The 27,512-nt window shown below is 40.7% G+C and overlaps 1 protein-coding gene across 2 annotated transcripts in view; it reads right to left on the minus strand.

Annotated features, from left to right (window-relative positions):
- HRAS (HRas proto-oncogene, GTPase) overlaps window positions 1-27,512 on the minus strand; it is a 198,690-nt gene that overhangs the window by 133,020 nt on the left and 38,158 nt on the right. For both annotated transcript variants that reach the window (XM_053720184.1, XM_053720185.1), the window contains one exon: window positions 27,092-27,145. The gene's annotated coding sequence lies outside the window, so the exon portion shown is untranslated. The remainder of the gene's footprint in view (window positions 1-27,091; window positions 27,146-27,512) is intronic.

Below are 27,512 nucleotides of genomic sequence, written 5' to 3' on the forward strand. Positions count from 1 at the left end.
GATAGCCTTATGCTTATCTCAGACATCAATTAGTACATAGGTACTTATATCAGGCATTAATTAGTACATAGGATAGCCTTATGCTTATCTCAGACATCAATTAGTACATAGGTACTTATCTCAGGCATCAATTAGTACAAAGGATAGCCTTATGCTTATCTCAGACATCAATTAGTACATAGGTACTTATCTCAGGCATTAATTAGTACATAGGATAGCCTTATGCTTATCTCAGACATCAATTACTACATAGGTACTTATCTCAGGCATCAATTAGTACATAGGATAGCCTTATGCTTATCTCAGACATCAATTAGTACATAGGTACTTATCTCAGGCATTAATTAGTACATAGGATAACCTTAAGTTTATCTCAGGCATTAATTAGTACATAGGATAGCTTTATGCTTATTCCCTGCATTAATTAGTACATAGGATAGCCTTATGCTTATCTCAGGCATTAATTAGTATATAACATAGCCTTATCGCTTATCCCAGGAACTAATTAGTACATAGGCTAGCCGTATGCTTATCTCAGGCATTAATTAGTATATAGGCTAGCCTTATGCTTATCTCAAGCATTAATTAGTATATAGGATAGCCTTATGCTTATCTCAAGCATTAATTAGTACATAGGATAGCCTTATGCTTATCCTAGGCATTCATTTGTACATAGGATAGCCTTATGCTTATCCCATGCATTTATTAGTGCATAGGATAGCCTTATGCTTATACCCCAGCTACAAACTTTCACAGGCCTGATGCTCAACACATAAGGAATACCGGACAGGTATGTCAGAGTGCCTTTGCACATGTGTAGGAAAAGTGATACCAGCCCACTGACACCAATGAAAGTATATATTTTCTTCCCCCACTGACAACAATGTATTTTAATAAATATGTGTATGTTGTTATATGTCATACATACATGACTACAGGGCCCTGGAGTAGACATATTCGACTATAATTACCAGGCCTTGAGGTAACTTGACTTGAGAACCACTGATATAGAGGATGTCTAAGTAAACTGTTTAATTGTTAACTTTCCTCAATAAACACATTTTTCTTCTGTGAGTGGATGAATGAAAGCAGGTTGCAGCTAGTTTGGCGCTGTAGTTTTTATATGCATGGAATAAGCACATTTTTGCTACGCGGGCAACGCCATCGATGATGTCACCTGCGCCTACTACACATGCGTGGGCCTTCACAAGCACGTATCTGAATACAAGTCTGTGAATGGGGAATAGCAAACACGTGACCTGGGGGACACCGAAACATTTAGAAATGCTCTAAATAGATTTAAAAAAAAAAACATCATTCATTTTAAGCATTATTTAAAGGGACAGTCTACACCTTAGTCTTCTTAAAGTCTTACTTTAGATTAAGCTGCTAATAGCCTTCTGCACTCCTTTCTATATCATGCAGCAGTAACAGTAAAAAAGTTATTTTAAAATGATTATTGATTCTGGTCACTTTGAAATGGCTGCCAAGCTCCGCCCACTGATGACATCACAATCTGGGCTGCATTAAAGGCTTCACTAGTAAAAAAAGACTCACTAATTGGATTCAACTGACTGTTAATGGAATTCAGCAGAGTGCATAGATGCTGCCCAGATAATGATGTCATCAGTGGTCAGAGCTTGGCAACCATTTCAAAGTGACCAGAAACAATAGTCATTATAAAATAACTTTTTTGCTGTTACTGCTGCATTATATAGAAAGGGGTGCAAGAGGCTATTTGCAGCTTAAAGGGGCAGTATACACCAATTTTCATTTAACTGCATGTAATAGACACTACTATAAAGAATAATATGCACAGATACTAATATAAAAATCCAGTATAGAACCATTTAAAAACTTACTTAGAAGCTCCCATTAGCTCACTGCAAGTGGTTCTATAAAAAGCAGACACCCCCTCCCCGTTCCTCTGCATATGAATAGACTCTTTACACAAACGGGAGCAAGCTGGAGTAGGTATACATCAGTATTCTCCTAAAACTTTGGGGCTTGGTTAGTCTGAAAATCAGAGCAATGTTATTTAAAAATAAGCAAAACTATCCATTTTTATGTGAAAAAGCTGTATAGGTTATATAAATGGATAATCTACAAAACATTTATGCAAAGAAAAATCTAGTGTATAATGTCCCTTTAATCTAAAGTAAAACTTTATGATGACAAAGTTGTAGAAATTGTTCTATTGTCTATATGAATGCCTGTATTGAGTGGTACTATGATATCACCTCTTTCCCTTCTCTCCTCTAAGCTATATATATGTTTATGTCATTGAGCTTTTCTTGCTAAGTTTAATTTATTAGGCAGTATACCATTTTAGTAGCCCTCGTTTGAAAAGATTCCAGTTTGCTTATATTTATCTGGAAATATGATCTTCAGAAATGTACACAGTACAAGCAACATAACATTGTATTATTGCACTGCAAATGGTTAAACAAATGCAATACTGACATCTGCTGGGCCAATGACATGAGGCATATGTGTGTAGCCACCAATAACAATTAGAACATGCAAACGTGAGAATTTTGAACTAAAGGGACATTATACACTCATTTTTTCTTTGCATACATGTTCTGTAGATGATCTATATATATGGCCAATAAAGTCGTTTTTTCTTTTTAAATGTATAGTTTTGCTTATTTTTAAGTAACATTGCTCTTATTTTCAGACTCCTAACCAAGCCCTGATGTTTTAGGAGAATACCGACAGATACCTACTCCAGCTTGCTTCTGTTTGTGTAAAGGGTCTTTTCATAGGCAAAAGAAGGGGGGAGGGGGAGTGTCTAATTTCCCACTTGCAGTGGGCTTTCCACTACCTTTTCAACAGCGCTAAAATGTGTGTGTATGTTTGTGGAACCAGCAAATTACAGACCTTGTTACTACAACATGGGGGGACGGGGGGTAAACGGTGTCACTATACAGTACCACTATATACAGTACGGGGGGGCTGGAACATGTCACAGACTACTGTGGTCACTTTATAAAGTACTGGGGCGGGTAGGGTCAGGCCATAGGGTCAGGCCAGCCATCTCACCGGCAGATTACAGACTGTGTCACTAACCCACTATATACAGTACTGGTGGGTTAAAGTACAGTGTCCCTATATACAGTAATAGGGGGTCAGACCATCTCACAGACAGTGGGCACAGGGTACCTCCTTTTGTAGACATGTAATCTAATTCACATTTTTTTCTGTGTTAAATGTTAAAAAAAAAAAAAAAGATATGTATCAAATTCACCTTTTTTGGGGGAGGGGGCTTCTTAGATTCTTGCACCTGAGCCCTGTGGTTACTCGTTACCCCTCTGTAACCAATTATTATGCTTAATGTAAGTGTATACAGTATCTGCATGTAACTGTACCATACAGGTATTTAGGATTAATTTAAATGTGCATTGTATTTTAATGTTATACATATTTTGTTGTTTGCTTGCATTGTATTAAAGGACCAGTAGATATAGCTGTTTTGCATAATCAACAAATGCATGATAAGAAGACAATGCAATAGCACTTAGTCTGAACTTCAAATGAGTAGTAGATTTTTTTCTGACAAATTTCAAAGTTATGTCTTTTTCCACTCCTCCTGTATTATGTGACAGCCATCAGCCAGGCACAAATGCATATAGTTATATTCTGTGAATTCTTGCACATGCTCAGTAGGAGCTGGTGACTCAAAAAGTGTAAATATAAAAAGACTGTGCACATTTTGTTATTGGAAGTAAATTGGAAAGTTGTTTAAAATTGCTGCTCTATCTGAATCATGAAGTTTAATTTTGACTTGCGTGTCCCTTTAACCCCTTAATGACAAGTGACGTACCAGGTACGTCCTGCAAAAACTTGCAGTTAGTGACAATGGACGTACCTGGTACGTCACTTGTCTAAGAGAGTGCTGGAAGCGATCGCAATCGCTTCCAGCAGCTCTCAGGGTATTGCAGTGATGCCTCGATATTGAGGCATCCTGCAATACCCTTTAGAAAGCATCCGATGCAGAGAGAGCCACTCTGTGGCCCTCTCTGCACCGGTAGCGATGGTGCCGGTTCGTTGGTGGGTGGGAGCGCAACAGGGAGGCGGGTGGGCGGCCCATCGCTACCCGGCATCCGGCTCCTGTAAGTGCAATGTGCACGCCGGGTGCCGGGAGCGTGCGGGGGCGCGCGTGCGCGCGGGTGCGCGTGCGCGCGCGATTACCTACCCACACTGACACCAATGAGTGGGAAGAGGGGGGGGAAAGTAAATATATGAGGATCTGGGAGGGGGAGGGGGTTGGGGTATTGTGGGGGGCTGCTACACTACAGAAAAAATTAAAATGGAAATAAAAGATAATAAAAAAAACACTTTTTTGGGGGGCAAATTGGGTACTGGCAGACAGCTGCCAGTACCCAAGATGGCGGCAATTAGGTAGGGGAGAGGGTTAGAGAGCTGGGGGGGGGGATCATGGAGGTTGGGGCTAAGGCAGGAGTCCATCACAGCTAAAACATTTTATTTTTTTTTATTAAAAAAAAGAAAAACTCCTTTTATTTAGTACTGGCAGACTTTCTGCCAGTACTTAAGATGGCGGGGACAATTGTGGGGTGGGGGAGGGAAGAGAACTGTTTGGGAGGGATCAGGGGGTGGGATGTGTCAGGTGGGAGGCTGATCTCTACCCTAAAGCTAAAATTAACCCTGCAAGCTCCCTACAAGCTACCTAATTTAACCCCTTAACTGCTGGGCATAATTTACGTGTGGTGCGCAGCAGCATTTAGCGGCCTTCTACTTACCAAAAAGCAACCCCAAAGCCATATAAGTCTGCTATTTCTGAACAAAGGGGATCCCAAAGAAGCATTTACAACCATTTGTGCCTTAATTGCAGAAGCTGTTTGTAAATAATTTCAGTGGGAAACCTAAAGTTTGTGACAAAATTTGTGAAAAAGTGAACTTTTTTTTTTATTTGATGACATTTGGCGGTGAAATGGTGGCATGAAATATACCAAAATGGGCCTAGATCAATACTTTGGGTTGTCTTCTAAAAAAAAATATATACATGTCAAGGGATATTCAGGTATTCCTGACAGATATCAGGGTTCCAATGTAACTAGCGCTAATTTTGAAAAAAAGTTGTTTGGAAATAGCAAAGTGCTACTTGTATTTATGGCCCTATAACTTGCAAAAAAAGTAAAGAACATGTAAACATTGGGTATTTCTAAACTCAGGACAAAATTTAGAAACTATTTAGCATAGGTGTTTTTTGGTGATTGTAGATGTGTAACAGATTTTGGGGGTCAAAGTTAGAAAAAGTGTGTTTTTTTTCAATTTTTTCCTCATATTTTATATTTTTTTTTATAGGAAATTATAAGATATGATGAAAATAATGGTATCCTTAGAAAGTCCATTTAATGGCGAGAAAAACGGTATATAATATGTATGGGTACAGTAAATGAGTAAGAGGGAAATTACAGCTAAACACAAACACTGCAGAAATGTAAAAATAGCCATTGTCATTAAGGGTAAGAAAATTGAAAAATGGTCCGGTCATTAAGGGGTTAAGGGGACAGTCTAGTCAAAATTAAACTTTCATGATTCAGATCGGACATGCAATTTTAAACAACTTTCCAATTTACTTTTATCATCAAATTTGCTTTGTTCTCTTGTTATTCTTAGATGAAAGCTAAACCTAGGTAGGCTCAAATGCTAATTTCTAATCCCTTGAAGGCTGCCTCTTATCTGAATGCATTTCACAGTTTTTCACAGCTAAAGAGCGTTAGTTCATGTGTGCCATTTAGATAACATTGTCATCAGCATCAGCAGTGTTGAGGTCATGAACTCTTTCGTGTGATCTCATGAGATTTCACTTAACGCTCATGAGATTTCATAGTAAACTTCCTTAAACTGAAAAGGGAAATAACATGAGTGTGCACAAAGCTCAATCCTTCGGCTGTCCCGGGACAGACATACTGATTTGCTGCTTAGAAGTCCTTTACAATGGGATGTGGTTACTGAGGAACTTGTGAGGTAAAATATCTTTCTTTTTTACATATAGATGTTCAGGTGATATTTTCTAGTCAGCTTTTTACAGCTATGCTGCATCCCTTTCAAGTGTTTCAATATTTGGGTATCATGGCCCTTTAAATGTTTCACTTCAAGCTAATGGTTATAATAAGATCTAATATATCCCTTTGTGTATGTATGTATATATATATATATATATATATATATATATATATATATATATATATATATATATATATATATATATATAAAATTAGTTTTATCCCTATTTCATGTTAATAATTAACTTTAATGTTACTCACTGCATATTAAGATGTGACAATTTTTTTATTGTTATTATTATCTCTCTAATTCAATTTTGTTGTGAATTTATAGACCAATTGACAGCAATATTACAAGGAAGAGAGCATACCTCTACATTATACCCTTTTATATAAATATATATTTCAGTGCCAGAAACTAATGAGATCATATTTGCCATTTAAACCATTTGGTCTTCTGGTTTTCAATCTCAGAATCCAGTAGACCTCTTCCCTGGCCAATAGTCGATAATGGGGATGGAACATGTTCGACTATGGTCCATTTTATACTATTCAGGCATTTGTTGTGACGATTATTAAAATGCATAATCAATGGAGTAGTCAAAACACCAGCTTTGATGTTGCACACATGTTCACGAATTCGAGACCTGACTTCTCGTGAGGCCATACCCACGTATTGTAGGTTACATAGAGAGCATGTTAATAAATATATTACATAAGTAGCTCTGCAGTTATAGCATTTGTTGTGTGTGAAATTTTCACCAGTTACCTCACTCTGGTAACCATTGCCCATTTGCACGTGATCACAGGCTATACAATTTATGTTGTGACATTTATAGACTCCTTTTGGAGTTAGCCACAAACTCTGTGTAATCTTACTTATGCTCTTTGGAGTGGTGGGTGCCAATCTGTTACTTATCGTTACACCTCTTTTAAAGGCAAACCTGCAGCCCTTCCTGACAGTTTCGACTAAATCATTATCTGCTGTAAGTAGAGAATAATGTTTAGAAATAATTTCACATATCTGTCCATATTGTAGGTAGTAAGAAATGTCATTTTCTGTGATCCATATTTAGTGTGTGTTGTTCTATTCTTGGATAACAACTTATCCCTGTCCCTTTTTTCTACACTATTTCTGATACTTGAAGCCATTTTTCTGGAATAGTCTCTTGATACCAGTCTTTCCGTTAGTTCACTGGATTGTCTCTCAAATACTGCCTTATCAGAACAGTTCCTCAAAGTCCTTACAAATTGCCCCTTCATGATAGCTTTAAATACCCTTTTGGGATGACTGCTTTTTGCATGTAGAATTGTATTTTTGGCTGTATTTGCGATAAACCTGTGTATCTATGTAACCTCTTTTTCCATCTAGTATTCCAGTTAATGTTACATCTAGATAATTAATACTGGAACTATTCAGTTAATATGTAAAGCTGAGGCCAACTTTATTCTTGTTTAGTTCTTCCATAAAGTATGACACCAGGTTTTCATTACCCTGCCAGATCAGTAACAAATTATCAATTAACCTTTTGTAAAAGGTAATGTTTGACTTAAATGAGTTTCTATCTCCATATATGTGAGACTTCTCCCACCAACCCATAAATAGGTTGGCATATGAGGAGGCGAACTTCACCCCCATCGTAGTCCCACATCTCTGGAGATAGAACTCACCCTCAAAACTGAAATAGTTATGAGCTAATAAAAATCTTGTAACTCTCAATATAAATTCACATTGACTTTCATCAAACTGACCTGATCTGGTTATCAAGAACTCTATAGCTTTGAGGCCTTCCTGATGCGGTATAGAGGAATACAATGCTGTTACATCTATTGTGAGCCACATCCTGTCATCCGCCCATTCTACATCTTTTAACAATCCCAAAAGATGTTTTGTATCTGTTAAGTGACTTGAAAATCCCTCCACAAACGGTTGGAATATAGCATCCAGTCATTGAGAGAGTCGTTCCGTTAATGACCCTATACCACTTATTATTCGTCTACCTTGTATAGTGGGGCCAGGTTTGTGCACTTTAGGTAAATGGTTAAAGACTGGTTTTATGGGATTGGAAACTTGCAGGTATTCATAGGTATTTTCATCAAACATCCCTACTTCTTTACCATCATCTAATAAATGTCTCAACCTTACGGTTGAATCCGAAAGTGGGGTCACTCTTCAACAGGGTATATTGTTAATGGAAGAGGAGGTGTGACTGCATATGTCACACACCAATGCTGTGGACATAAGCGCAACTAGCTTACACAGAGTTCGGGAGGTTTAGCGGCTTGAAGAGGGGATCTGATGGTAAAGCCATGTCCTTCCAGGATAGAGGACTGTCCCCCAAGACCGAGCGCAACCGACTCTGCGAACTGTAAGTTATTGAAATCCTCCCAATCAATGGAGGGTGGAGTGTTTTCGGCTCAGAAAACAAAACAAGGGGTGTGAAGAGTGGCTCTGAATTTTGTACTGCACGAAGGGGAGATACTGTTTTGTTTCACTGGTTACAATTCAAATCTGTCAAAAGAACTGAAATAAGGGGCAGTCTGCAGAGGCTTAGATACAGGCAATCACAGAGGTAAAAAGTGTATTAATATAACTGCGTCAGTTATGCAAAACTGGGGAATGGTAAATAAAGGGATTATCTATCTATTTAAACAATAACAATTCTGGAGTAGACTGTCCCTTTAATATAATATAGCTGTATTATTATAGGGGTATTTTATATTCTGTATGCTACAGTCTATACAGTGTTGTCTTCCATATAGAGATTTTGGATATACAGTAGTTGTCTACTTTTGGATGTAAATAACCTGCTTTCTGGCACTCATTTGGTTGTATACTTGGCACTGACCCAAGAGAATAGAGTCTTTGAGGGTAGTGTAGTTTACATCCATTATACTATAGTTTCTAGCACTTACTGTTTCTTTGTTTAAAAACACAATTTATGCTTACCTGATAAATTTATTTCCCTTGTGGTGTATCCAGTCCACGGATCATCCATTACTTGTGGGATATTCTCATTCTCAACAGGAAGTTGCAAGAGAACACCCACAGCAGAGCTGCTATATAGCTCCTCCCCTAACTGCCATATCCAGTCATTCGACCGAAAACACGCAGAGAAAGGAGAAACCATAGGGTGCAGTGGTGATTGTAGTTTAAATGAAAAAATGACCTGCCTTAAAATGACAGGGCGGGCCGTGGACTGGATACACCACAAGAGAAATAAATTTATCAGGTAAGCATAAATTGTGTTTTCTCTTGTAAGGTGTATCCAGTCCACGGATCATCCATTACTTCTGGGATACCAATACCAAAGCTAAAGTACACGGATGAAGGGAGGGATAAGGCAGGTACTTAAACGAAAGGTACCACTGCCTGTAAAACCTTTCTCCCAAAAATAACCTCAGAAGAAGCAAAAGTGTCAATTTTGCAGAAATTTGAAAAAGTATGAAGTGACGACCTCGTCGCCTTGCAAATCTATTCAACAGAAGCCTCATTTTTAAAGGCCCAAGTGGAAGCCACAGCTCTAGCAGAATGAGCTGTAATCCTTTCAGGGGGCTGCTGTCCAGCAGTCTCATTGCTAAGCGGATTATGCTTTTTAGCCAAAAAGAAAGAGAGGTTGCCGAAGCCTTTTGACCTCTCCTCTGTCCAGAGTAGACAACAAACAAAGCAGATGTTTGACGAATATCTTTAGTAGCTTGTAAGTAAAACTTTAAAGCACGAACCACATCTAGATTACGTAATAGACGTTCCTTCTCTGAAGAAGGATTAGGACACAAAGATGGAACAACAATCTCTTGATTGATATTCTTGTTAGATACCACCTTAGGTAAAAACCCAGGTTTGGTACGCAGGAATACCTTATCCGAATGGAAGATCAGATAAGGAGAATCATGTTGTAAGCAGATAACGCGGAGACTCCACGAGCCGAGGAAATAGCTACCAAAAAAAAAAAAGAACTTTCCAAGATAAAAGTTTGATATCTTATGGAATGAAAAGGTTCAAACGGAACTCCTTGAAGAACCTTAAGAACCAGATTTAAGCTCAATGGCGGAGCTACAGGTTTAAACACAGGCTTGATTCTAACCAAAGCCTGACAAAATGCCTGAACGTCTGGAACATCTGCCAGACGCTTGTGCAAAAGAATAGACAGAGTAGAAATCTGTCCTTTTAAGGATTTAGCTGACAATGCTTTTTCCAAACCATCTTGGAGAAGAGATAATATCCTGGGAATCCTGACCTTACTCCATGAGTAACCCTTGGATTCACACCAATAAAGATATTTACGCCATATCTTATGTTAAATTTTCCTAGTGACAGGCTTTCGTGCCTGTATTAAGGTATCAATGACTGACTCGGAGAAGCCATGCTTTGATAAAATCAAGCATTCAATCTCCAGACAGTCCGTCTCAGAGAAATTAGATTTAGATGGTTGAAAGGACCCTGAAGTAGAGGGTCCTGTCTCAGAGGCAGAATCCATGGTGGAAAGGATGAGATGTCGACCAGATCTGCATACCAGGTCCTGCGTGGCCACGCAGTCGCTATCAAAATCACTGATGCACTCTCCTGCTTGATCTTGGCAATCAGTCGAGGGAGCAGAGGAAACGGTGGAAGCTTGGCGTTCTGGCAAGACGCCATGAGATCCAGTTCTGGTCTGTCCCAATGATGAATCAATTGTGCAAACGCCTCCGGATGGAGTTCCCACTCTCCCGGATGAAAAGTCTGATGACTTAGAAAATCCGCCTTCCAGTTCTCTACACCTGGGATATGGATAGCTGATAGGAGGAAAGAGTGAGTCTCTGCCCAGCGAATTATATTGAGACTTCTAACATCACTAGGGAACTTCTGTTCCCCCTTGATGGTTGATGTAAGCCACAGTCGTGATGTTGTCCGACTGAAATCTGATGTACCTCAGGGTTGCTAACTGAGGCCAAGCCTGAAGAGCATTGAATATCGCTCTCAGTTCCAGAATATTTATTAGAAGGAGTGTCTCCTCCTGAGTCCACGATCACTGAGCCTTCAGGGAGTTCCAGACTGCACCCCAACCTAGAAGGCTGGCATCTGTTGTTACAATTGTCCAAGCTGGCCTGCGAAAGGTCATACCTTTGGACAGATGGACCCAAGATAGCCACCAGAGAAGAGAATCTCTGGTCTCTTGATCCAGATTTAGCAGAGGGGACAAATCTGTGTAATCCCCGTTCCACTGACTGAGCATGCATAGTTGCAGCGGTCTAAGATGTAGGCGTGCAAATGGCACTATGTCCATTGCCGCTACCATTAAGCCGATTACATTCATGCACTGAGCCACCGAAGGGCGCAGAATGGAATGAAGAACACGGCAGGAATTTAGAAGCTTTGACAACCTGTACTCCGTCAGGTAAATTTTCATTTCTACAGAATCTATCAGAGTCCCTAGGAAGGAAACTCTTGTGATTGGGGATAGAGAACTCTTTTCCTTGTTCACTTTCCACCCATGCGATCTCAGAAATGCCAGTACTATGTCCGTATGAGACTTGGCAATATGGAAGTTTGACACCTGTATCAGGATGTCGTCTAAATAAGGGGCCACTGCTATGCCCCGCGGCCTTAGGACCGTCAGAAGCGACCCCAGAACCTTCATAAAGATTCTTGGGGCTGTAGCTAATCCAAAGGGAAGAGCTACAAACTGGTAATGCCTGTCTAGAAAGGCAAACCTGAGAAACCGATGATGATCTTTGTGTATCGGAATGTGAAGATAAGCATCCTTCAAATCCACTGTAGTCATATATTGACCCTCCTGGATCATAGGTAGGATGGTACGAATAGTTTCCATCTTGAATGATGGAATTCTGAGGAATTTGTTTAAGATCTTTAGATCCAAAATTGGTCTGAAGGTTCCCTCTTTTTTGGGAACCACAAACAGATTTGAGTAAAAACTCTGTCCCTGTTCCTCCATTGGAACTGGATGGATTACTCCCATAACTAGGAGATATCGTACACAGTGTAAGAATGCCTCTCTCTTTATCTGGTTTGCAGATAATTGTGAAAAGTGAAATCTCCCCTTTTTGGGGGGAAAGCTTTGAAGTCCAGAAGATATCTCTGGGATATAATTTCCAACGCCCAGGGATCCTGGGCATCTCTTGCCCACGCCTGGGCGAAGAGTGAAAGTCTGCCCCCTACAAGATCCGTTACCGGATAGGGGGCCGTTCCTTCATGCTGTCTTAGAGGCAGCAGCAGGCTTTTTGGCCTGCTTACCTTTGTTCCAGGTCTGGTTTGGTCTCCAGACCGTCTTGGACTGAGCAAAAGTTCCCTCTTGTTTTGCATTAGAGGAAGTTGATGCCGCACCTGCCTTGAAGTTTCGAAAGGCACGAAAATTAGACTGTTTGGCCCTTGATTTGGACCTGTCCTGAGGAAGGGCATGACCATTTCCTCCAGTGATATCAGCAATAATCTCCTTCAAACCAGGCCCAAATAGGGTCTGCCCCTTGAAGGGAATGTTAAGTAGCTTATATTTTGAAGTCACGTCAGCTGACCATGATTTAAGCCATAGCGCTCTGCGCGCCTATATAGCAAAACCAGAATTCTTAACCGTTAGTTTAGTCAAATAAACAATGGCATCAGAAACAAAGGAATTGGCTAGCTTAAGTGCTCTAAGCTTGTCAAGTATTTTCATCCAATGGAGTCTCTACCTGTAAAGCCTCTTCCAGAGACTCAAACCAGAATGCCGCAGCAGCAGTGACAGGAGCAATGCATGCAAGGGGCTGTAGGATAAAACCTTGTTGAATAAACATTTTCTTAAGGTAACCTTCTAATTTCTTATCCATTGGATATAAAAAAGCACAACTGTCCTCGACAGGGATAGCAGTACGCTTTGCTAGAGTAGAAATTGCTCCCTCCACCTTAGAGACTGTCTGCCATAAGTCCCGTGTGGTGGCGTCTATTGGAAAAATTTTCTAAAAATAGGAGGGGAAGAGAACGGCACACCTGGTCTATCCCATTCCTTATTAATAATTTCTGTAAACCTTTTTAGGTATTGGAGAAACATCAGTACACACCGGTACTGCCTAGTATTTATCCAGTCTACACAATTTCTCTGGCACTGCAATTGTATCACAGTCATTCAGAGCAGCTAAAACCTCCCTGAGCAACACGCGGAGGATCTCAAGGTTAAATTTTAAATGTAGAAATATCAGAATCAGGTTGAATCATCTTCCCTGAGTCAGAAATATCACCCACAGACTGAAGCTCCCCTTCCTCAGCTTCTGCATATTGTGAGTCAGTATCAGACATGGTTCTTAAAGCGTCTGTATACTCTGTATTAGGTCTAACCCCAGAGCTATCTCGCTTTCCTTTAAGTTCAGGCAGTCTGGCTAATACCGCTGACAGTGTATTATCCATGACTGCCGCCATGTCTTGTAAAGTAAACGCTATGGGCGCCCTTGATGTATTTGGCGCCATTTGAGCGTGAGTCCCTTAAGCGGGAGTCAAAGGGTCTGACACGTGGGGAGAGTTAGTCGGCATAACTTCCCCCTCGTCAGAATCCTCTGGTGATAAATTTTTTAAGGACAAAAAATTATCTTTATTGCTTAAAGTGAAATCAGTACATTTGGTACACATTCTAAGATGGGGTTCCACTATGGCTTTTAAACATAATGAACAAGGAGTTTCCTCTATGTCAGACATGTTTGTACAGACTAGCAATGAGACTAGCAAGCTTGGAAAACACTTTACATCAAGTTAACAAGCAAATATAAAAAACGGTACTGTGCCTTTAAGAGAAACAAATTTTTTCAAAATTTGAAAAACAGTGAAAAAAGGCAGTAAATCAAACAAAATTTTTACAGTGTATGTAATAAGCTAACAGAGCATTGCACCCACTTGAAAAATGGATGATTAACCCCTTAATGCAAAAAAACGGATCAAAAAAATGAAATAGACGTTTTTTAACAGTCACAACAAACTGCCACAGCTGTGCTGTGGCCTTACCTTCCCCATAAAACGATTTTGGAAGCCTTTTTAGCCCTTTAGAGATGTCCTATAGTATCCAGGGGACTGCTGAGGGAAGCTGGATGTCTCAGTTTGTAATTTTAACTGCGCAAAAAAGCGCTAAAATAGGCCCCTCCCACTCATACTACAACAGTGGAAAGCCTCAGGAAACTGTTTCTAGGCAAAATTTAAGCCAGCCATGTGGAAAAAAACTAGGCCCCAATAAAGTTTTATCACCAAAGCATATATAAAAACGATTAAACATGCCAGCAAACGTTTTATATTGCAAATTTATAAGAGTATATATCTCTGATAGTAAGCCTGATACTAGTCGCTATTAAATCACTGTATTTAGGCTTAACTTACATTAATCCGGTATCAGCAGCATTTTCTAGCAATTCCATCCCTAGAAAAACTTATAACTGCAGATACCTTATAGCAGGATAACCTGCACGCCATTCTCCCTCTGAAGTTACCTCACTCCTCAGACATATGTGAGAACAGCAATGGATCTTAGTTACAAGATGCTAAGATCATAGAAAACGCAGGCAGATTCTTCTTCTAAATACTGTAAAAGTGTATAATTAGTGCGCCAACGGTCTAATAATCAACTGTCAATATAACAGTGAAACAAAATCACAGTGATACAAAAATCTAAATGCAAATAACTATCATATATAGATCGTTATACAAAATACAGATCAAAATAGGAAACAAGTAAGTAGTTCCTAGATATAAACTAAAATAGCAAATAGTGGTAGTGATAAAGTGATGTCTTAGCAGTATACTCCTTAAGTTAATAAGGGGAAGTACTGGAAATTAAAATGCAAGGCAATATTGGTGATAGACACAGCAATGTGGTGGAATCATTAATAGATTCAATGATATAGTGGAATAGTCCCAATATTCAAAGTTATACATATGTGGTGGGCGTAATGTCCAAATCACGGGAGGCAAGCACTTCTCCAAACGATCCCTGTTGGTGACCCAGGGGTGGATACTACATAGAAAAGAAGATAAAAGAAGGCGCCAACATAGTGCGGTTACCAATGAGATGGGACACGCAATGCAAATAAAACCAAATACTCACAAGATGAAGGACACTTGAAAAGTGTCACAAGTGCCTCCTGGACTCTCAGAGTTGTCCAGCTAACTCCCACTCCACTGTGGTGGTAAGGTCCCGCTTGTCTCTGCCAATTTGGATGGCTGCGCTGGTGGTCTTGGCTCCCAGCCAATGTTCAAAAAGGACTCACTTGCGGTTTCCTCAAATCAAGATATCCAATTCAGATCCGTGCTCTCCAAAGAGGAGTGATACAGCAGGGCAAAAGGTAGTTTGTATTGTAATAGCAAACTACAATATTACCAATATAGATGTTAGAAAAAGAAAGTTTGTGGCTGCAATCTTAAAATCAATAAGACTTTATTTACACAACGTTTCTCGGTCTGTACGTGACCGTTTCCTCAGGTGCATAAGTGTATAGTGAACACATAAAAACCACGAACTTATAACAATTAGTACGGCGTCTCCAAATGCATACTGCGCATGTACGTAGGTGTGTCCCCATGCTGGGAGTTCCATTGGCGTGAACTATCCAATGGGGTGCTTGTGGATACACACCTCCAAAGTTACGAATGTGATGGGATATTACCCAGTGCGGTATTAGCAAACAGCCCGCACAGTTTAAAAGCCACAATGGGCTCTGATAATCTAAAAATCTAATGATTTAGTAAAATACATAAATGTAAAAAAACAATATATAAAAAGTATATAAAATATATATATAAAATATTAACTACCAGATCGGGCACACCTACTAACACTGCACACAAAAATTCTATTATTAACATTTGTGCAGTCATTAACTCTTCACATAATCTGTTCATATACAGATGAATAATTTCATACATAAAAGATATTACAAGTGGACTATAAACAATATAAAATATATATAGAAAATATAAAATATTAGAAATATATATTTTATCTCCCCAGTGATACGGTTAAATCCACAGTTGCACATGTAAATCTGAATATTAACCCACATTGTTGGAAATAGCCAAATTAATTATCGTTATCAGAGGGAATGATTTCCTAATAGTAGATAGAGTTGTTAATGAATCAGCTTCTCTAGGATAAATGCAAAGGACTTCAAATCACGTCCAACTCGACTGTCAAATTATCAGAAGTTATAGTAAGTGTATTTACCCACTTATAGACATTATTGATATAGTGTCTAGATTTTTAAGGGGTTCCTAGACTAAAACTCAATTAACTCAAATTATGGTGCATACGTAACATTAGTATATAAATCTGTAAAAATAAAATGTATTGCATAATACACTAAATTATATACCCAAAAAGTGTATGTGAATGCTATCGTGAGTCAGGAATAGATAACCTACAAGGCTAAATAACAACTGGCCTAGGGATAGGAAGATATAAACTAAAGTATACTCTAAGTGGATTTTAGAGTGATCACTATCTGGTGTTCAGTAATACTCGTATATAGAGTGCTTGAGACTCTGGTTAACCTATCTGGCTAGCATATAACCTCTGATTTAGATGAGATATTCATATTCAAGCTAGATTATAAACTCACATAGATGACAAAGGATATAAACAATAAAGTTCTAACATATCTAACAGTATGATAATATAAGTGGGGGGCCTATATAGGAGCGTAGGTGTTTTATGTTTACTGCCTATAGCAAACTATATACAGAGAGACTAAATATGGATCATTTAATTGAAGGCAGCCATGTCAATATTTGCGTTTAGGCCACCAGGGGACCTCAAAAAAAGATGGGGTGAACATCTAAGGAATATTAGTAAAAACATTGCCAATCATAGTGTCCCTAGGCATGCCAATGTATGCCACACTAATACATCCAATGTGTTTAGCATATTCCCTTTAGAACAAGTGAACCCCAAATGGGGCAGGAACAGATATTTGCATTTAAGACAAAGGGAGACTTTTTGGATCTGGAAGATGCGCACCCTGTCCCCTGGTGGCCTAAACGCAAATATTGACATGGCTGCCTTCAATTAAATGATCCATATTTAGTCTCTCTGTATATAGTTTGCTATAGGCAGTAAACATAAAACACCTACGCTCCTATATAGGCCCCCCACTTATATTATCATACTGTTAGATATGTTAGAACTTTATTGTTTATATCCTTTGTCATCTATGTGAGTTTATAATCTAGCTTGAATATGAATATCTCATCTAAATCAGAGGTTATATGCTAGCCAGATAGGTTAACCAGAGTCTCAAGCACTCTATATACGAGTATTACTGAACACCAGATAGTGATCACTCTAAAATCCACTTATAGTATACTTTAGTTTATATCTTCCTATCCCTAGGCCAGTTGTTATTTAGCCTTGTAGGTTATCTATTCCTGACTCACGATAGCATTCACATACACTTTTTGGGTATATAATTTAGTGTATTATGCAATACATTTTATTTTTACAGATTTATATACTAATGTTACGTATGCACCATAATTTGAGTTAATTGAGTTTTAGTCTAGGAACCCCTTAAAAATCTAGACACTATATCAATAATGTCTATAAGTGGGTAAATACACTTACTATAACTTCTGATAATTTGACAGTCGAGTTGGACGTGATTTGAAGTCCTTTGCATTTATCCTAGAGAAGCTGATTCATTAACAACTCTATCTACTATTAGGAAATCATTCCCTCTGATAGCGATAATTAATTTGGCTATTTCCAACAATGTGGGTTAATATTCAGATTTACATGTGCAACTGTGGATTTAACCGTATCACTGGGAAGATAAAATATATATTTCTAATATTTTATATTTTCTATATATATTTTATATTGTTTATAGTCCACTTGTAATATCTTTTATGTATGAAATTATTCATCTGTATATGAACAGATTATGTGAAGAGTTAATGACTGCACAAATGTTAATAATAGAATTTTTGTGTGCAGTGTTAGTAGGTGTGCCCGATCTGGTAGTTAATATTTTATATATATATTTTATATACTTTTTATATATTGTTTTTTTACATTTATGTATTTTACTAAATCATTAGATTTTTAGATTATCAGAGCCCATTGTGGCTTTTAAACTGTGCGGGCTGTTTGCTAATACCGCACTGGGTAATATCCCATCACATTCGTAACTTTGGAGGTGTGTATCCACAAGCACCCCATTGGATAGTTCACGCCAATGGAACTCCCAGCATGGGGACACACCTACGTACATGCGCAGTATGCATTTGGAGACGCCGTACTAATTGTTATAAGTTCGTGGTTTTTATGTGTTCACTATACACTTATGCACCTGAGGAAACGGTCACGTACAGACCGAGAAACGTTGTGTAAATAAAGTCTTCTTGATTTTAAGATTGCAGCCACGAACTTTCTTTTTCTAACATCTATATTGGTAATATTGTAGTTTGCTATTACAATACAAACTACCTTTTGCCCTGCTGTATCACTCCTCTTTGGAGAGCACGGATCTGAATTGGATATCTTGATTTGAGGAAACCGCAAGTGAGTCCTTTTTGAACATTGGCTGGGAGCCAAGACCACCAGCACAGCCATCCAAATTGGCAGAGACAAGCGGGACCTTACCACCACAGTGGAGTGGGAGTTAGCTGGACAACTCTGAGAGTCCAGGAGGCACTTGTGACACTTTTCAAGTGTCCTTCATCTTGTGAGCATTTGGTTTTATTTGCATTGCGTGTCCCATCTCATTGGTAACCGCACTATGTTGGCGCCTTCTTTTATCTTCTTTTCTTCTAAATACTGCCTGAGATAAAATAGTACAACTCCGGTACCATTTAAAAACAACAAACTTTTGATTGAAGATAGAAAACTAACTATAATACACCACTCTCTCTTACTACCTCCATACGTGTTGAGAGTTGCAAGAGAATGACTGGATATGGCAGTTATGGGAGGAGCTATATAGCAGCTCTGCTGTGGGTGTTCTCTTGCAACTTCCTGTTGGGAATGAGAATATCCCACAAGTAATGGATGATCCATGGACTGGATACACCTTACAAGAGAAAACCACGCAATTATACTATTAAGGGACCTAACACCTTTCAAACATAGTTCAATTTTCCTTCCCAATGCATCATGTGACAGCCATTAGCCAATCACAAAATGATTTTTTGCACATGGTTAGTAGGAACTGGTGCATTAAAATGTGTGCATATAAAAAGATTTTTCACATTTTGATGATGGAAGTAAATTGGAAAGTTGTATACAATAGCATTCTCTATCTGAATCATGAAAGTTTAATTTTGATTTGTGTTTTTTAATAAACAACCTATATTATTTATTATCCTCCTCTCGCACAAGGTCATAAATGTTCTATATGTAGAAAGCTCAACATATGCAAACAGATTTTTTTATAGCCTATGCTGATACTGTGGAACAGATTTGTTTTTTCATACACTGAAGAATTTCTTTAAAGGGACATAGTACATTAGACTTTTTTTGCATAAATGTTTTGTAGATGATCCATTTATATAGCCCATCTGGAAGTGTTTTCGTAACAATGTTTACCTTTGGTTATTATTTAATAACATTGTGCATTTTCAGACTCCTAACCAACATATTTTTGCAAAATTCTAATTGGTTATTTTTAATGGCAATTACATTATATAGAAATCATGATTGGATGGATTATATCCTTTGTCTTAACATTAAACTTATTGTTATGGAATAAAGATTGAATGCTACGAGTACCATACCAAGGTGCCCGTTCCGGTGGTGTTTGGTGCACAAATATAAATATGAAGATCACACCGAGTGATAACTATTAAAGAGACAGTAAGTCAAAAATCCATGATTCATATACAGCATACAATTTTAAAGAATTTGCCTATTTACTTCTGTTATCTAATTTGTTTAGTTCTCTTGCTACCCTTTGTTGAAAAGCACAGCTAGGTAGCCTCAGGAGCAGCAATGCACTACTGAAAGATAGTTGCTGATTAGTGGCTCCACATATATGCCTCTTGTCATTGGCTCACCTGATGTGTTCAATTAGCTTCCCGGAGTTTATTACTGCTCCTTCAACAAAGGATACTAAGAGAATTAGCTGAATCTGACAATAGAAATATAATAAAAAGTGGTTTAATATTGTGTGCACTATATGAATCATAAAAGAAAAAATTGGGCTTCATGTCCCTTTATATGTGTCTTTATCTGTGTCCCTCACTGTTATAAAGAATCTGATGTCTGAGGAAAGTGAACGGCTCCTCCCCAAAATCTCACAATAGAGGCTTTAAAAGGTGTGGAGTGAGGGATATTTATCTTCTTGCACAGAGCTTCTATAATTTTCCAAAACTACATTGCAATGCGTTGGGTGGCACACCAACATATTATGAGCCACATTACAAGTTGAGAACAAAATATTGCTTCTGCAAAAGCAATATTTTGTGCTCAACTTAGTAATACCACTGCACGCAAATATGCGCTGGTATTAAAAGTGAGGTGCAATGCAAAAGCAACCTCGCATTTGCATTGCACGGAAGCATTGCACTCACTAGAGCTCACTTCCATAGGCTCCAATGGGTGAGACACGGTATGAGAACTAGCGAAGCGAAGGGGGTAAGTCACGCAGGGATGGGCAGCAAATATAAATATATATGAATATATACATATATATTTATGTATTAATATTTTTATATGCAAAACACAGAAGGGGACTGCACTCTCAGACCGGACTGGGTACACATCCCATGACCCTGCAACATGCACAGCCCTGGGTGCACAATAGCACTCTCAGGAAGCTGCAATGTCCCCAGAGTCACAGGCAGTTAACCCCAGACAGGTCTGGGTGCAAGGCCCATAGGGAAAATTACAAAATAAATTAAACAAAACAAATTAAACAGCCACACAATGCAAGCTCTCAATCCAGCAAACTGGGAACAAGTGAAGGGTGCACAGGCTTATTCCATTTTAGCTTTTAATCTTAGCTGAGAGCTTATAAGTGAGTGCTGGACTTTCTCTGTGTGCAATATCTTTATATACATATATTAACACTTACATTTATATGTATATAAGCATATACATACAGCATATATTTATTGAGAACAGACAAGCCTGTCTGCGCCCGTCCGCACCTGGACCGCGTCTAGCGCCACTAACCCTGGCTCCTAAAACCACCGCCACTACGACGCCAGCACCCTCCTCCATCTCAACAACTGTAGATCTGCCTGCCACCACGCATCCCCGAACACCATAGGACCCTTCACCTGCCGCAACTGCGCCTTCTCCTTTCTCCGAACCACTAACCTGCCAGTCACCTCACGCGCCTTCTCCTCCCTCCGAACCACTAACCTGCCAGTCACCTCACGCAAAAACAACCGCAACCACTTCAACTGCATCCTCCTTAACACCCGCTCCGTCCGCAAGCAGCCCGTCGAAATCTAGAACCTGCTCAACTCCACCTCCCCAGATGTTGCCTTCCTTACCGAAACCTGGCTGAACCCCACATCAATGCCTGACATCGCCATCCCCGATGGATACAAGATCTCCCACAAGGACCGCAGCAACCGACCGGGAGGAGGCATCGCCATCATCCACAAACACTCCCTCCACGTCACAACCAGCTCCGACTACCACTCACCAGGCCTGGAACACCTACACTTCAAGATCCAGGTCAGTCCCAACACCACCCTCCGTGGCACCCTCATCTACAGACCTCTCGGACCTCGTCCTGCCTTCTGTGACTCCATCACCGACCTCATCGCACCCCACGCCCTGCCCTCAACAGACTACATCCTCCTCGGTGACCTTAACTTCCACCTAGACAACCCCAATGACCACAACACCGCCAACCTCTTAGAAAACCTTGGAACCATCGGACTAAAGCAACTTGTCAACTCCCCAACCCACTTAGCCAGACACACACTCGACCCTATCTTCTCTGCAGGCAACCACATCTCAGTCAACCACATCAGCGAACTCCATTGGACCGACCACCATTGCATACACTTTTCCTTCAACAAACCCACCACATACCTCCGGCAGCACCACCCACCCCGCAGAAACTGGAACAACATCACCGAAGACCAACTGCACTCCACCCTGAACAAGTGCCCCCCAGCTACCTCCACAGATGCCAACTCCTCCGCCCGCAACCTCCACCACTGGCTCACAGACTACACCAACACCCTCGCCCCTCTCAAGAAACCATCCAACCGCCAACCCACCAACAAGGCTAGTTGGTTCACCCCTGCCCTCCAGGACTCCAAACGCCACTGCAGGCGATTGGAAAGGACCTGGAGATCCAGCAAGACCCCCTCAAATAAAACAGCCTACAAAGAAGCCATCACTACCCACCACCACCTCATCAAAACCACCAAGAAGACAGCCATCCAAGATAGAATCAATGCCAACGTCCACAACAGCAAGGAGCTATTCACAGTCATCAAGGAATTCTCCAGTCCCAACAGCGACACCAACGACATCCCGCCCTCCCAGGACCTCTGCGATAACCTCGCAATGTACTTCCACCGCAAGATCGTCGACATCTATGACAGCTTCGTGCCCCAGAACACAACCAACACCGCCTACCCACCAACTCCCACCGATACCTCACCCAAATACACCACCGCCTACCCCCTACGGACCATCTGGAGCCCCCTCACCACAGAGGACACCATCAGAATCATGAGATCGATCCACTCCGGAGAACCCTCGGACCCATGCCCGCATCACATTTTCAACAAACCGGGTGACACCATCGCCCCCGAGCTCTGCAGCACCATCAACTGCTCCATCGAAACCAGCACCTTCCCGGATGATTGGAAGCACGCATTTAAAACTCCTACTGAAAAAACACACGGCCGACCCCAATGATCCGAAGAACTACCGCCCAATCTTTTTGCTCCCCTTTGCAGCCAAAGTCATTGAGAAGTCCATCAACGCGCAACTCGTTGACTACATCGAAGCCAACCACACCCTGGACCCCTCCCAATCCAGTTTCAGGAGCAACCACAGCACCGAGACCATCCTCCTCGCCCTACTCGATCGAGGAGAGACCGCCGCCCTCATTCTCCTAGACCTCTCAGCACCATTCGACACTGTCTCCCACCTCACCATCCGCAACCGACTACACAATGCCGGCATACGCGACAAAGCCCTGGAATGGATCACCTCCTTCCTCACCGGCAGAACCCAGAAAGTTAGACTCCCACCCTTCACCTCCAAGCCCACAGAAATCAGCTGCGGTGTACCCCAAGGCTCTTCACTGAGCCCCACCCTATTCAACATCTACATTGCCCCTCTCGCCACCATCGCCCGACGACACAACCTCAACATTGTCTCCTACGCCGACAACACCCAGCTAATCATCTCACTCACCAGTGACCCCACCACCGCCAAGAGAAACGCCCATGACGAGCTGACAGCAGTCGCCACCTGGATGAGCTACAATTGCCTAAAGCTGAACGCAGACAAGACCGAAGTCCTCCTCCTCGGTCCCACCACATCCGCTTGGAATAACTCCTGGTGGCCCACAGCCCTCAGACACCCTCAAACCCCCACAGACCATGCACGAAATCTAGGCATCATCCTGGACTCATCGCTCTCCATGGACCGGCAAATCAACGCTGTCTCTTCTGCATGCTTCCACACACTCCACCTTCTGCGAAAGATCTTCAAATGGATCCCAACCGAGACCAGGAAGACTGTAACTCATGCCCTCGTCAACAGCCGACTGGACTATGGTAATGCACTCTATGCCGGAACAACCATCAAGCTCCAAAAGAGACTACAGCGCATCCAGAACGCCTCGTCCAGACTAATCCTTGACATCCCTCGTCGATGCCACATCACCAAACACCTGTGGGACCTGCACTGGCTCCCCATCAACAAAAGAATAACCTTCAAGCTTCTCACCAACGCATTCAAGGCCCTCCACAACATCGGTCCCAAATACCTGAACCACCGCGTTACCTTCTACACCCCTGCCAGACACTCGCAGTCATCCCCGCATCAGGAAAACCACAGCGGGAGGCATATCCTTCTCTCACCTGGCAGCCAAGACTTGGAACACCCTCCCGCTGCACCTAAGACAAGCTAACGCCCTAACTAAGTTCAGAAAGGAACCCAATAGATAGATAGATAGATAGATAGATAGATAGATAGATAGATAGATAGATAGATAGATAGATAGATAGATAGAGTTCGCATAGACCACAATGCAAAGGCACTTTCAGTGCCATTTCTTTTTTCTAACACCCCATTCCTGCCAACTTTAGCCCATAAACACTACTTAGGGGCCTATTTAACAAAGGTCTGTTGGACCTGATCCAACAGTGTGGATCAGGTCCGACAGACCTCGCTGAATGCGGAGAGCAATACGTCCCCAATTGGCCGCCAGCAAGGGGGTGTCAATCAACCCCCTCGTACGCGATCGGGTTGAATTGCGGCGATGTCTGTCCGTCTGTTTAGAGCAGGCGGAGAGGTTATGGAGCAGCGGCCTTTAGACCGCTGCTACATAACTGGTGTTTCTGGCGAGCCTGCAGGCTCGCCAGAAACACGGGCCCTCAAGCTCCATCTGGAGCTTGATAAATGGGCTCCTTAGTGCAGGTATTTAAAATGCTTTTAATGGCTGGTTATTTATCACGCGCCCGCAAACAGGTGAATTTGCCCATTTGCGGGCGTGCGATAAATTAGCGCTCCACTTGTAATCTAGCCCTATATTGCTTAGTTTTGCTTACAAACATACAAATAAAACATAAAAATACAGGGAGTGCAGAATTATTAGGCAAATGAGTATTTTGACCACATCATCCTCTTTATGCATGTTTTCTTACTCCAAGCTGTATAGGCTCAAAAGCCTACTACCAATTAAGCATATTAGGTGATGTGCATTTCTGTAATGAGAAGGGGTGTGGTCTAATGACATCAACACCCTATATCAGGTGTGCATAATTATTAGGCAACTTCCTTTCCTTTGGCAAAATGGGTCAAAAGAAGGACTTGACAGGCTCAGAAAAGTAAAAAATAGTGAGATATCTTGCAGAGGGATGCAGCACTCTTAAAATTGCAAAGCTTCTGAAGCGTGATCATCGAACAATCAAGCGTTTCATTCAAAATAGTCAACAGGGTCGCAAGAAGCGTGTGGAAAAACCAAGGAGCAAAATAACTGCCCATGAACTGAGAAAAGTCAAGCGTGCAGCTGCCAAGATGCCACTTGCCACCAGTTTGGCCATATTTCAGAGCTGCAACATTACTGGAGTGCCCAAAAGCACAAGGTGTGCAATACTCAGAGACATGGCCAAGGTAAGAAAGGCTGAAAGACGACCACCACTGAACAAGACACACAAGCTGAAACGTCAAGACTGGGCCAAGAAATATCTCAAGACTGATTTTTCTAAGGTTTTATGGACTGATGAAATGAGAGTGAGTCTTGATGGGCCAGATGGATGGGCCCGTGGCTGGATTGGTAAAGGGCAGAGAGCTCCAGTCCGACTCAGACGCCAGCAAGGTGGAGGTGGAGTACTGGTTTGGGCTGGTATCATCAAAGATGAGCTTGTGGGGCCTTTTCGGGTTGAGGATGGAGTCAAGCTCAACTCCCAGTCCTACTGCCAGTTTCTGGAAGACACTTTCTTCAAGCAGTGGTACAGGAAGAAGTCTGCATCCTTAAAAAAAAACATGATTTTCATGCAGGACAATGCTCCATCACACGCGTCCAAGTACTCCACAGCGTGGCTGGCAAGAAAGGGTATAAAAGAAGAAAATCTAATGACATGGCCTCCTTGTTCACCTGATCTGAACCCCATTGAGAACCTGTGGTCCATCATCAAATGTGATATTTACAAGGAGGGAAAACAGTACACCTCTCTGAACAGTGTCTGGGAGGCTGTGGTTGCTGCTGCACGCAATGTTGATGGTGAACAGATCAAAACACTGACAGAATCCATGGATGGCAGGCTTTTGAGTGTCCTTGCAAAGAAAGGTGGCTATATTGGTCAATGATTTGTTTTTGTTTTGTTTTTGAATGTCAGAAATGTATATTTGTGAATGTTGAGATGTTATATTGGTTTCACTGGTAAAAATAAATAATTGAAATGGGTATATATTTGTTTTTTGTTAAGTTGCCTAATAATTATGCACAGTAATAGTCACCTGCACACACAGATATCCCCCTAAAATAGCTATAACTAAAAACAAACTAAAAACTACTTCCAAATCTATTCAGCTTTGATATTAATGAGTTTTTTGGGGTCATTGAGAACATGGTTGTTGTTCAATAATAAAATTAATCCTCAAAAATACAACTTGCCTAATAATTCTGCACTCCCTGTAGATTAAAAGTGACTGCATTGACCATGACCTCTTCCATAAAGAGCATGGCTTTTGTCTTGTTTCCACCCACTCATATTTCCAGAGTGGGGACATTTATCTCATTAAACATAATTTCTCCAACACCCTGAAGTTCACTAGTTCTGGAAGAATAAGACATCACGATGGACCAGTAAGATATTAAAGTTTTCATATCTTTAATAGTGAATGGACTAACAACTTTTTCCCCTCTGTGCTTGTAATTTTTAAACCCTGTATTTCTTAAGACTGCTGCTTCTTAACTCCTGTTTCCAGTGATCTGGAAACTACAGGGGTAGATTGCAGCAACCACTGCTTAACTTCAAATGAATAGTAGATTTTTTCTGACAAATTTAAATATCTATTTCCACTCTCCCTGTATCATGTGACAGCCATCAGCCAATCACAAATGTATATAGTATATTCTGTGAATTCTTGCACATGCTCAGTAGGAGTGTTTGACTCAAAAAGTGTAACTATAAAGAGACTCTGCCCATTTTGTTAATGGAAGCAAATTGGAAATTTGTTTTAAATTGCTGCTCTATCTCAATCATGAAAGTGTAATTTCACTTGATTAGTTTTGACTTTCCAATAAAATTAAATAACAATAACATTAATAATAATAATATTAATAGTAAACAACAAAAATAAATAAATAATTGCATTGCAAGTATATATGTATCAATCTGAAGTCACAGCAATGTTGAGACAAACTGAAGAAAAAAAACTAAACAAAAGGAGGTGTGGCTGTTTACTCACCTTCACAAAGCACTGAGGAGGAGGGGTCACTTCCTTGGGTGTAATGGAAGTTACCTAAAACAGAAAATTCACAGGTGGTGAAATGCAGCTACATATTAAGCATTAATAAACAGGACATTAAATATCTCTTGCTTTTGTGTACAAAACTGTGCTTTTCCTACACTCCCTGGAAATGAAAAAAAACCATAATGTAACTATGAGTGGACTGGACTAGGAGGGAGCGTGGCAATTGTACCCCCAGGCCACTCTTGATGATTAAATCAGGGCCAGTTGTTTTTTTGAGTAAGGCATTTAACTCCTTCCTGCCCTCAGGACGTTCTATGCCGTTCTAACTGCACTAGGCTTTAGCGCTCTTAGGACGGCATAGAATGTAATAGCCGTTTGGCTTTACTGTAGCCAAAGGCACTTCCTGAATGGTATC

Source organism: Bombina bombina, chromosome 7 (assembly GCF_027579735.1).
Source record: "Bombina bombina isolate aBomBom1 chromosome 7, aBomBom1.pri, whole genome shotgun sequence".
Taxonomy (NCBI): Eukaryota; Metazoa; Chordata; class Amphibia; order Anura; family Bombinatoridae; genus Bombina; species Bombina bombina.